The 10194-nt window shown below is 46.7% G+C and overlaps 1 pseudogene; it reads left to right on the top strand.

Moving 5' to 3' along the window:
• The first annotated feature begins 2776 nt into the window (after positions 1-2776).
• On the top strand, positions 2777-10186 carry LOC144514186 (uncharacterized; annotated as a pseudogene).
• Positions 10187-10194: the final 8 nt, after the last annotated feature.

Below are 10194 nucleotides of genomic sequence, written 5' to 3'. Positions count from 1 at the left end.
GAAGTCTTACAAGTCCAAGATTGCATTGGTGATTGAACTTTTGAGGCTTCAGCGGGAAAATAGGATCCCATCTAAGGTGACTTTGGAAGATATGACAGACCTGCTGGTAGAGCAAAGCAAAGATACAATAAGAGTGCAGCTCTGGGAGTTTGAATTGGAGGACTTTGATGAGGAAGACGCCAAGCCTCTTCTCATGCTGGTGTGGGAGGTGAACAACAGCATGAAAATGAGAGACATTGCGTTTGAAGCCAGAAGGCTACTCAAGTCGCCAGAAGACATCCCTCCTTGTTTTCAACATCCAAAGCTTGTTAATTTGGCTCAAGAGTACGGCAGGAGCCTGACAGAGCAGCTGCAGTCGGCCCCCAGGTCCAAACTGCTCAGCACAGGAGATGTGGTGGTGGAGGTGGTTCCAAAAGTCTTGCAGGGCTTCTGGTTACCTCCTCCAAGCACCTTCCTCGACATGCCCTCCCAGCAGCTCAGTGAAATGGCTGTTGGTGTCACAAAGTTTGTTTTGGACCGGGTCTCCACTGCTTTGTCCACTGTGCACCATCGGGTCAACTTCTTCCGCTCCATCAGAGACAGCATGGTCCTGTCTATCCAGGAAACGGTTAGGCAGATGTACCCTCCAGACGTCCTGAGGAGAAGGCTTAACTCCTTTGCAGCACAGGTGTTGAACACTATTGTTGATGCTGCAGTGAAAGAGGTCCTTCTGCTGTTTCAGCCTCAGACCGATACCCATGTGCCTGCAAATTCAAGCACCAAAAACAATTGCACCCAGCACACCCAGGCTGGAGATTTGAATGAGGAGCCTGTTCTGGAGGAAATTGGAGATCCAATCCAAGATCCAGAATCATCTGTTTTGTATTCTCCACCCACTCCTCTGACTCCCAATGGTGAACCTGCTGCCAATATTTTCTTGGATGTAACAGTATCATCTGCCTCTATGCCCCGCCTAGAAGCCTGCTCTGCTGTGGTTCCAGCTCTGCCATCTTCTGTCCCCCCTACTGATGAACCTCTTGCCATCACTGTCATTCAGGATGGTTTGACAATTAGCCAGATTGAACCAGCGGAGCAGTTTACCCCAGAGACAGACTTTGCCGAGGTGTCATCACCACCACTTCCTCTGACCCCTGCCACTGAACATCCAGTCACGACATCAGTCCTGGATAGTAACAATGTGAATGAAAGGACCACCAGAAAACATGACTCTTCTGTCTTGTCTCCTCCACACGCTTCTCTGACTAGTTCTAAATCTTCTGCAAACATTGACTTGGATGAAACAGAGGATTCTTCCTCTGTGCCCAGCCTAAAAGCTGCTGTGGCTACAGCTCCTCCACCCCCTCCGACTCCTCCTGCTGAACCCACAGTGACAACATCAGCCCTTAATAGTGAGGACTTGAGCGAGCAGATCACCACAGAACCAGACTCTGTTGTGGCTTCAGCTCCAACACCTACCATCACTGTTGTCCAGGATGGTTTGACAATCAGCCAGATTGAACCAGCTGAGCAGCCTGCACCAAAGGCCGACTTTGCTAAGGGGACATCTCCACCACTTCCCATGACTCCCCCTGCTGAACCCCTAGTCATTACTTTAGTCCTGAATGGTGAGGATGTGATCAAGGAGCTCAGCAGAGAACCATACTCAGCTGTGACTGCGACTCTACAGGCTATTCCAATCAACCATGATGCAGCGCAGGATGACCTTACAATCAGCCAGGTAAAGGTTGAAAAGAAGCGTCGAGTCCAGCGCTTCTTCAGTTGGTTCAGGAAAACACTATGCTGCTGTTGCCTGCCTGACGACGCAGACTGAGGGCCAGATGTACTAACGCTTTTGCACCCACTTAAGATGTATTTGTTTTGCAACGTGCGTGTAAAAGCATGGCGATGTAGGCTATGTACAAACAGGCCGCACTGAGGTAAAAGCATATGGTGTTATATATGTGCCTCATTCCTGAGCGAGTAATTGTATGTTTTGAGCACAGAGAACTATATTCTGCAAGCACATTATATGACTATTATTTTGAACACAAATTAACCAACCTGATCTCACAGAATTGCGTGAAACGATCACAAACTCTTAACACCGCATTACGTGGTGGAGGCACGGAATGTGTGAAAATTACGTGTGGCCACCACGGAAACAATACCAATGTAAACCAACGAGGATTCTTTGTTGTGGTGGACACACAGATTCGCTGGTTTAATAACGTCATGCAATGGGCGGTAGTTTTCAAGATTTAAAACTTCTGTGTGTAAGGTGTAGAAAATGTAACAACTTTTTTTATTTCAGATAGTAATATTTATAGTATATATAAAACAGTATTATTAAAAAAACAATGATTCAGAAGACGATTAAGATGTTGCTTTACCGCATTAATTTTGTTAAACTTCGTTGTGTGAAATGTAAAAAAAGTATTTTTTTTATTTTATATAGTAACATATAAAGTATATATTGAATGTCTTTTATTTATAATATCAAGTGATTCAGAAGAAGATTATGTTGTTACCACGGCAACTTTACGTCGCTGACTGACGCTGCTGCAATGCGCATCCATTCATTTGGAATGTTATCACTGGATTGAATGGGCGTTATCAGTAGTTATCAGCCTCATAGATATGGGTCAGAAGGGGCCTGCTACGCCTACGGGTAGGCTCAGAAGGCTGTTATTATCCATTCGCATGCTTAATCACGATTAAATACACGAGAAGACTCCAGATCCAATCCCAGGAGGAATCCAGGTCGCCGCTAACCGGAAGTCTGCTGGATAACGGGGATATGTACAGGTAAGACCATTAAAATGAGAGCCTTTAAACTGTGATTATTTAGTCAAAAGGCGTCAATAAGCGAAAACAATACAGAAAAAAAATGTTTTTACTGTTTTATGATGGCATGACATTAGTGTTGACATGATAACGTTATGGTAATACGTGCAGTTAAGTGTCCCAAATACCCCATACAATGTCCTTAATTAATTATGAACCTGCTAAACCACCTGTACCGTAACCTTAACCTGTCTCAAATAAGACCCTCATCATTTGGGACACTCAGTTTTTGGAAAATAATTTGGGACACTAAACTGCATATATAGATATTATTAGCCTACTTGCTTTACGTTAGCATACACGTTACAAATTAGCATGTTGTTTTTTAGTAAATGTCCCCATTAGCTTGAAAGTAAGTAGTTTTCCACACTGTACACAGTGTAGACAGTAATGCCTATTGCATGTAGCTGCTCATTAACGCTTCACTGAAGCTATATCATACTCATATTGAGTGAAATATTCAAACCCAAAATGTATTTTTATGGCTGCACCATGGGCTACACCTGTAGCATTGAGGATACATCAAATGGACTCCAGGTGTCCTGAGCTTCATTTTATATGCATATCCATGAATTTTAGCCTGCCATGTTTGTTATCAGATGACTGTCTATCTATTAGAAATAGATAGACTGTGGTGTCTCTGTCGCTTATTTGTAAGTGAGCAGTGAGGGAGGCTAACATAAACATTCATTGCTGTCCTCAACATTGAACTTCAAAAACAATATCCAAAAGCACAGGTCTGTCTGTCTGTCTGTCTGTGTAACGTTAATATCTCTTTATCTAACTTTTTTCGTGTCCCTTTACGGCATCAATGTCCTTTTATTGTTATTCCAGGGCTGCTTTAAATCCATGGACTTCTGTGGTAAGTTTGTTTTATTTCTTACCATACACTGTCTATATTGAACAATCCAAAATTAGGTTTTGTCTGTCATGTGCAAGTTTCTCTCTGTTGATGTTTCAGGTTGAAAATGGCCCAGAGAGGTAAGCCTTATAGTTGCTGATCTAGGAGCATTAGGCGAGTGTGTATGAGAAAGATAGTATGATATTAAAAATGCCACTTGTTTATTACTGATTTATTGCTGACCAACTTTTTCTTTATTATTAAACAAGAGAGAACACAAATTCATGAAGAACAAAGGGAAACTTTGAAATCCTTTTTTGAGGAGGGAATGACACGGGTTGGTTCCCCCCTCATATCAAGAGCTGCATCAGCTACTGGTTTGGAAACCAGTGTCATAGAAGTAAGGTTTACTTTAATGCCACACTTACAATCAACAGATCAAATAAATACATCATTCTGCTGTACTGCTGGTAAAAATCTAATGTTTTTGTTAACTTCTCTGCTTTTCTTCATAGTTGTCAGATTCATCTACCAACCCTTATAGAGCTGGCTCAGGTTTGCCTTGCACCAGCTCTTAGTTCTGTTGTTATAGTTTTAGACTGACGGGGGACTTCCTTTGACACACTGAGCTCCTCTCTCCTCTCTCTCTCCATCTGTGTGCATCCATGTCCCAGAAATACTTATGTTTTCTCACCCCGCAGTTTTCCTTGGATTAGGGTGGCATCTAAATCATGGTTGCAGCTGCTGCTGTGGTCCTGCTCGACGCCCTGCTACGTCCTGTTACACCCTGCTACACCCTACAGTGCCTTGCTACGTCCTGCTACGCCCTGCTACGTCCTGGTACGTCCTCCTACACCCTGCTACGCCCTGCTATGCCCCCTTTACATCCTGCTACACCTTGCAGTGCACTGCTACGTCCTCCTACACCCTGCTACGCCTTTCAGTGCCCTGCTACGCTATAAACACACACACACACACACACACAGTAACTCTTGGGGGGAATTACTGGAATTGTTGGGTCTTTGTAAATTATAGTGTGGTCTAGATCTGTTAAGTGTCCTGAGATAACTCTTGTTATGATTTGATACTATAAATAGAATTGAATTGAATTCAGTTTAATTGGTGTAACACTCTTTTTTGTGTTTTCTCTCTTTCAGAACTGGATTGGTAACTACAAAAGGTCCTTTAAAGCTTCTTCTAAGCCCCAGCCGCCAAAACAAAAACTTTACAGACGAGAGCTGTCACCTTACAATCTTTTTTGTCGGGACATTCTCAAAAACAAAGGTGAGAAACAACATTTAATGGATGCTTTTAATTGTTATACTAAATGGATTGTTGTTGTACATAGCGGCCCTGTTTACATCAGGGGTTCACAAGGGTCATGAAACAGATTTTCAAGGAAGTATTTGCCAAGTATTTCACAGACTTTAGTTGCATTTCTCAGTGTAAGACTGCTGTGTCTATTGAAAAGAATCATCAGGTTATCTACTGCAAACGCTATCTTGTTTTTACAGTTGTTACAGGGTTTTACAAGCCAAGTGAACCAGTGTGTTGGACAGATTGTCAGATTTTCTCTGTATGAATTTACTATATAAAGAGATGCTGACTCTAAGGTCTTAAGTTTTCTGTGCATCTATTTTTGTTCTCAGGCACAATGAATGATATTAAGGATAGGTGGTCCACATTAAGGGAAGATGTGAAGCAACAGTATGTTCAGGAGGCAGCAGCACTGAAGGCACATGGGCAGACACAGGACCTTAGCCCTGAGATGAGGGAGCTTAAAATAAAAGGGCATCTGAAGAACCTGAAGTTAGAGGTTTGGAAACAAGCTTCCTTTGCTAGGCATTAGTGGTATCATTCTAGTATTAGATGTAAGGATGATTGATGGCAATTGTGATGTGAGCAGTACATTGTGACTAAATCAAGTCCTCCGATCATTCACTTACTCAACCCATGTCCATCCAAATGTATGTTATAAGAAATTATTAAACATGAGATGGCAAGCATAAGCGGTGCTTAATCGCAACAACATATACCCTACATAAAAGAATAAACCCTGTAAAACCACAATTAATCTGTAAAACAAAGTAGTTGGGTCAAGTGTTTACAAGGCTATCGGCATCAAATATTCTCACATTAAAAAGATCGTCGAAGGCTTATACCACCCCTCTCAAACTACATTCCTACTGGTTGGGCTAGTCTATTCAGATCAAGGTGGTCAATTGAAACATTAGTAGTCACATATGGCCATGGGTCCATTTGACTACATTTATATGGAGCTAATGTATAGTTTATGTAATATCCATAAGCACTTATTTCTCATCTGTGACAACACTGTTTTCATAGAGATTGACTAGCCCTGTTAAGAGTTGTTTCTTCAGCGTATGTTGGATTTTTAAAATGAACGTTTGTCCATTTTGTTTATAATCAATTATTTACTATTTTTGTGGTTTGCTTGTTTCTCTAAATATTGTAAAGGTGTCCAAGCTTGAGGCTTTGGGTGTGGAGACGGCCATTTTATCCTTTGACAGTCAAAAGGCCAGTTAGAGCTCTTTGAAATGAGTAGCAAGGAAGCCACTGTGTTCCTTGATTCAACGGACACAGTGAACAGTTTTGCACTGCATTTCAAAGGTAATATTGGTTGTATGAAAGTCCACAGAAATGGACTCAGCCCCATAATAGTGCAAATATACATAAAACAGTTTTATGGAATTAATTGTTGTCTGTTTTCACATCTGCAGCCAGCTCATCAGCCTCAACACCTACTACTAAAGATCCCATCATTGTGCTTTTGAAAAAAGTGCAAGATCTTTTCAACCAGAGATATAGTAAGCATATGTTCAAACACTTTTTTAGACTGATGTAAAGAAATGCCTCAAAGTTATATATTGATAACCTAATATACCTTCAAGAATCAATCCATCCATCCATCCATGCATCTTCATCCGCTTATCCGGGGTCGGGTCGCGGGGGTAGCAGCTCCAGCAGGGGACCCCAAACTTCCCTTTCCCGGGCCACATTAACCAGCTCCGACTGGGGGACCCCGAGGCGTTCCCAGGCCAGGTTAGAGATATAATCCCTCCACCTAGTCCTGGGTCTCCCCCGAGGCCTCCTCCCAGCTGGACGTGCCTGGAACACCTCCCTAGGGAGGCGCCCAGGGGGCATCCTTACCAGATGCCCGAACCACCTCAACTGGCTCCTTTCGACGCAAAGGAGCAGCGGCTCTACTCCGAGCTCCTCACGGATAACTGAGCTTCTCACCCTATCTCTAAGGGAGACGCCAGCTACCCTCCTGAGGAAACCCATTTCGGCCGCTTGTACCCTGGATCTTGTTCTTTCGGTCATGACCCAGCCTTCATGACCATAGGTGAGGGTAGGAACAAAAACTGACCGGGTAGATTGAGAGCTTTGCCTTCTGGCTCAGCTCTCTTTTCGTCACAACGGTGCGATAAATTGAATGTAATACCGCACCTGCTGTGCCGATTCTCCGACCAATCTCCCGCTCCATTGTCCCCTCACTCGCGAACAAGACCCCAAGGTACTTGAACTCCTTCACTTGGGGTAAGGACTCATTCCCTACCTGGAGAAGGCACTCCATCGGTTTCCTGCTGAGAACCATGGCCTCCGATTTAGAGGTGCTGATCCTCATCCCAGCCGCTTCACACTCGGCTGCGAACCGATCCAGTGAGTGCTGAAGGTCACAGGCCGATGATGCCATCAGGACCACATCATCTGCAAAAAGCAGCGATGAGATCCCCAGCCCACCGAACTGCAACCCCTCTCCACCCCGACTACGCCGATATCCTGTCCATAAATACTACAAACAGGATTGGTGACAAAGCGCAGCCCTGGCGGAGGCCAACTCACCTGAAACGAGTCCGACTTACTGCCGAGAACCCGGACACAGCTCTCGCTTTGGTCGTACAGAGATTGGATGGCCCTGAGAAGGGACCCCTCACCCCGTACTCCCGCAGCACCTCCCACAGTATCTCCCGGGGCACCCGGTCATACGCCTTCTCCAGATCCACAAAACACATGTAGACTGGTTGGGCATACTCCCAGGCTCCCTCCAGGATCCTTGCGAGAGTAAAGATCTGGTCCGTTGTTCCACGACCAGGACGGAATCCGCATTGTTCCTCTTCAACCTGAGATTCGACTCATCGACCGAACCCTCCTTTCCAGCACCTTGGAGTAGACTTTACCGGGGAGGCTGAGAAGTGTGATACCCCTGTAATTGGCACACACCCTCTGGTCCCCCTTTTTAAAAAAGGGGGAACCACCACCCCGGTCTGCCACTCCTTAGGCACCGTCCCCAGACTTCCACGCAATGTTGAAGAGGCGTGTCAACCAAGACAACCCCTCCACACCCAGAGCTTTAAGCATTTCTGGACGGATCTCATCAATTCCTGGGGCTTTGCCACTGTGGAGTTGTTTAACTACCTCAGCAACCTCCACCAGGGAAATTGATGCCAATCCCCCCCTCATCCTCCAGCTCTGCCTCTACCATAGAGGGCGTATTAGTCGGATTTAGGAGTTCCTCAAAGTGCTCCTTCCACCGCCCTCTATTACCTCCTCAGTTGAGGTCAACAGCGTCCCCATCCTTACTGTACACAGCTTGGATGGTTCCCCGCTCCCCTCCTGAGGTGGCGAACGGTTTTCCAGAAGTACCTTGGTGCCGACCGAAAGTCCTTCTCCATGTCTTCTCCGAACTTCTCCCACACACGCTGCTTTGCCTCTTTCACGGCAGAGGCTGCAGCCCTTCGGGCCCTTCGGGTACCTTGCAACTGCCTCCGGAGTCGCCTGGGATAACATATCCCGGAAAGACTCCTTCTTCAGTCGGACGGCTTCCCTGACCACCGGTGTCCACCACGGTGTTCGTGGGTTACCGCCCCTTGAGGCACCTAAGACCCTAAGACCACAGCTCCTCACCGCAGCTTCAGCAATGGAAACTTTGAACATTGTCCACTCGGGTTCAATGCCCCCAGCCTCCACAGGGATGCACGAAAAGCTCCGCCGGAGGTGTGAGTTGAAAGTCTGTCGGACAGGGGCCTCCTCCAGACGTTCCCAATTTACCCGCACTACCCGCTTGGGCTTACCAGGTCTGTCCAGAGTCTTCCCCCACCCCCTGACCCAACTCACCACCAGATGGTGATCGGTTGACAGCTCCGCCCTCTCTTCACCCGAGTGTCCAAAAACATATGGCCTCAGATCAGATGAAACGATTATAAAATCGATCATTGACCTTTGGCCTAGGGTGCTCTGGGTACCAAGTACACTTATGAGCATCCCTATGTTCGAACATGGTGTTCGTTATAGACAATCCATGACTAGCACAGAAGTCCAACAACAAACAACCACTCTGGTTTAGATCAGGAGGCCGTTCCTCCCAATCACGCCTCCATGTGTCTCCATCATTACCCACGTGCGCGTTGAAGTCCCCCCCCAGCAGAACTATGGAGTCCCCGACTGGAGCCCCATGCAGGACTCCACTCAAGGTCTCCAAGAAGGCCGAATACTCTGAACTCTTGTTTGGTGCATATGCACAAACAACAGTCAGAGTTTTCCCCCCCACAACCCGCAGGCGTAGGGAGGCGACCCTCTCGCCCACCGGGTTAAACTCCAACGTAGCGGCGCCAGCCGGGGGCTTGTGAGTATCCCCACACCCGCCCGGCGCCTCACACCCTGGGCAACTCCGGAGAAGAAAAGAGTCCAACCCCTATCCAGGAGTATGGTTCCAGAACCAAGACTGTGCGTAGAGGTAAGCCCCACCAGATCTAACCGGTAGCGCTCCACCTCCCGCACAAGTTCCGGCTCCTTTCCCCCACAGAGAGGTGACATTCCACGTCCCCCCAGAGCCAGCCTCTGCTGCCCGGGTCTGGTCCGTCGAGGCCCCTGACCTTCACTGCCACCCATGTGGCAGCGCACCCGACCCCAGCGGTTCCTCCCACAGGTGGTGGGCCCATGGGATGGAGGGATGTCCGCCACGTAGCTTTTTCGGGCTGTGCCCGGCCGGGCTCCGTGGCAAACCTGGCCACCAGACGCTCGCTGACGAGCCCTCCATCTGGGCCTGGCTCCAGACGGGGGCCCCGGGCTTCCTCCGGGCAGGGTCACTTCATCCCTTCCTCGATTTTTCATAGGATTTTTTAACCATTCTTTGTCTGGTCCCTCACCTGAGACCACTTTGCCTTGGGAGACCCTACCAGGAGCACAAAGCTCCAGACAACACAACCCTCAGGTTCATAGACACAAACCTCTCCACCACGATAAGGTGATGGTTCCCGGAGAAGAATCAATGGCATTTATAAAATTAATAAATGATGTATCTAATGTACCCATCAACCATAAGATTATGACACTTTAACAAAACTAGCTTTCAACAGGAGGGAAGTCAGAATTATCCAACTGTGTAACATTGTGTAACATGTACATGCATGTGTGTGCCCGTGTCTTTCAGAGGAGGCCGGAGGTACCTGAAGGCTCCCCTACCAGTCCCTTGTGAATAACAGTACAACGATCAAAGTTGCTGGGCT

The sequence above is a fragment of the Sander vitreus genome, unplaced genomic scaffold (assembly GCF_031162955.1).
Source record: "Sander vitreus isolate 19-12246 unplaced genomic scaffold, sanVit1 ctg490_0, whole genome shotgun sequence".
NCBI lineage: Eukaryota > Metazoa > Chordata > Actinopteri > Perciformes > Percidae > Sander > Sander vitreus.
Note: the sequence above shows the minus strand (reverse complement) of the source record. Positions and strands in the feature narration are given on the sequence as shown.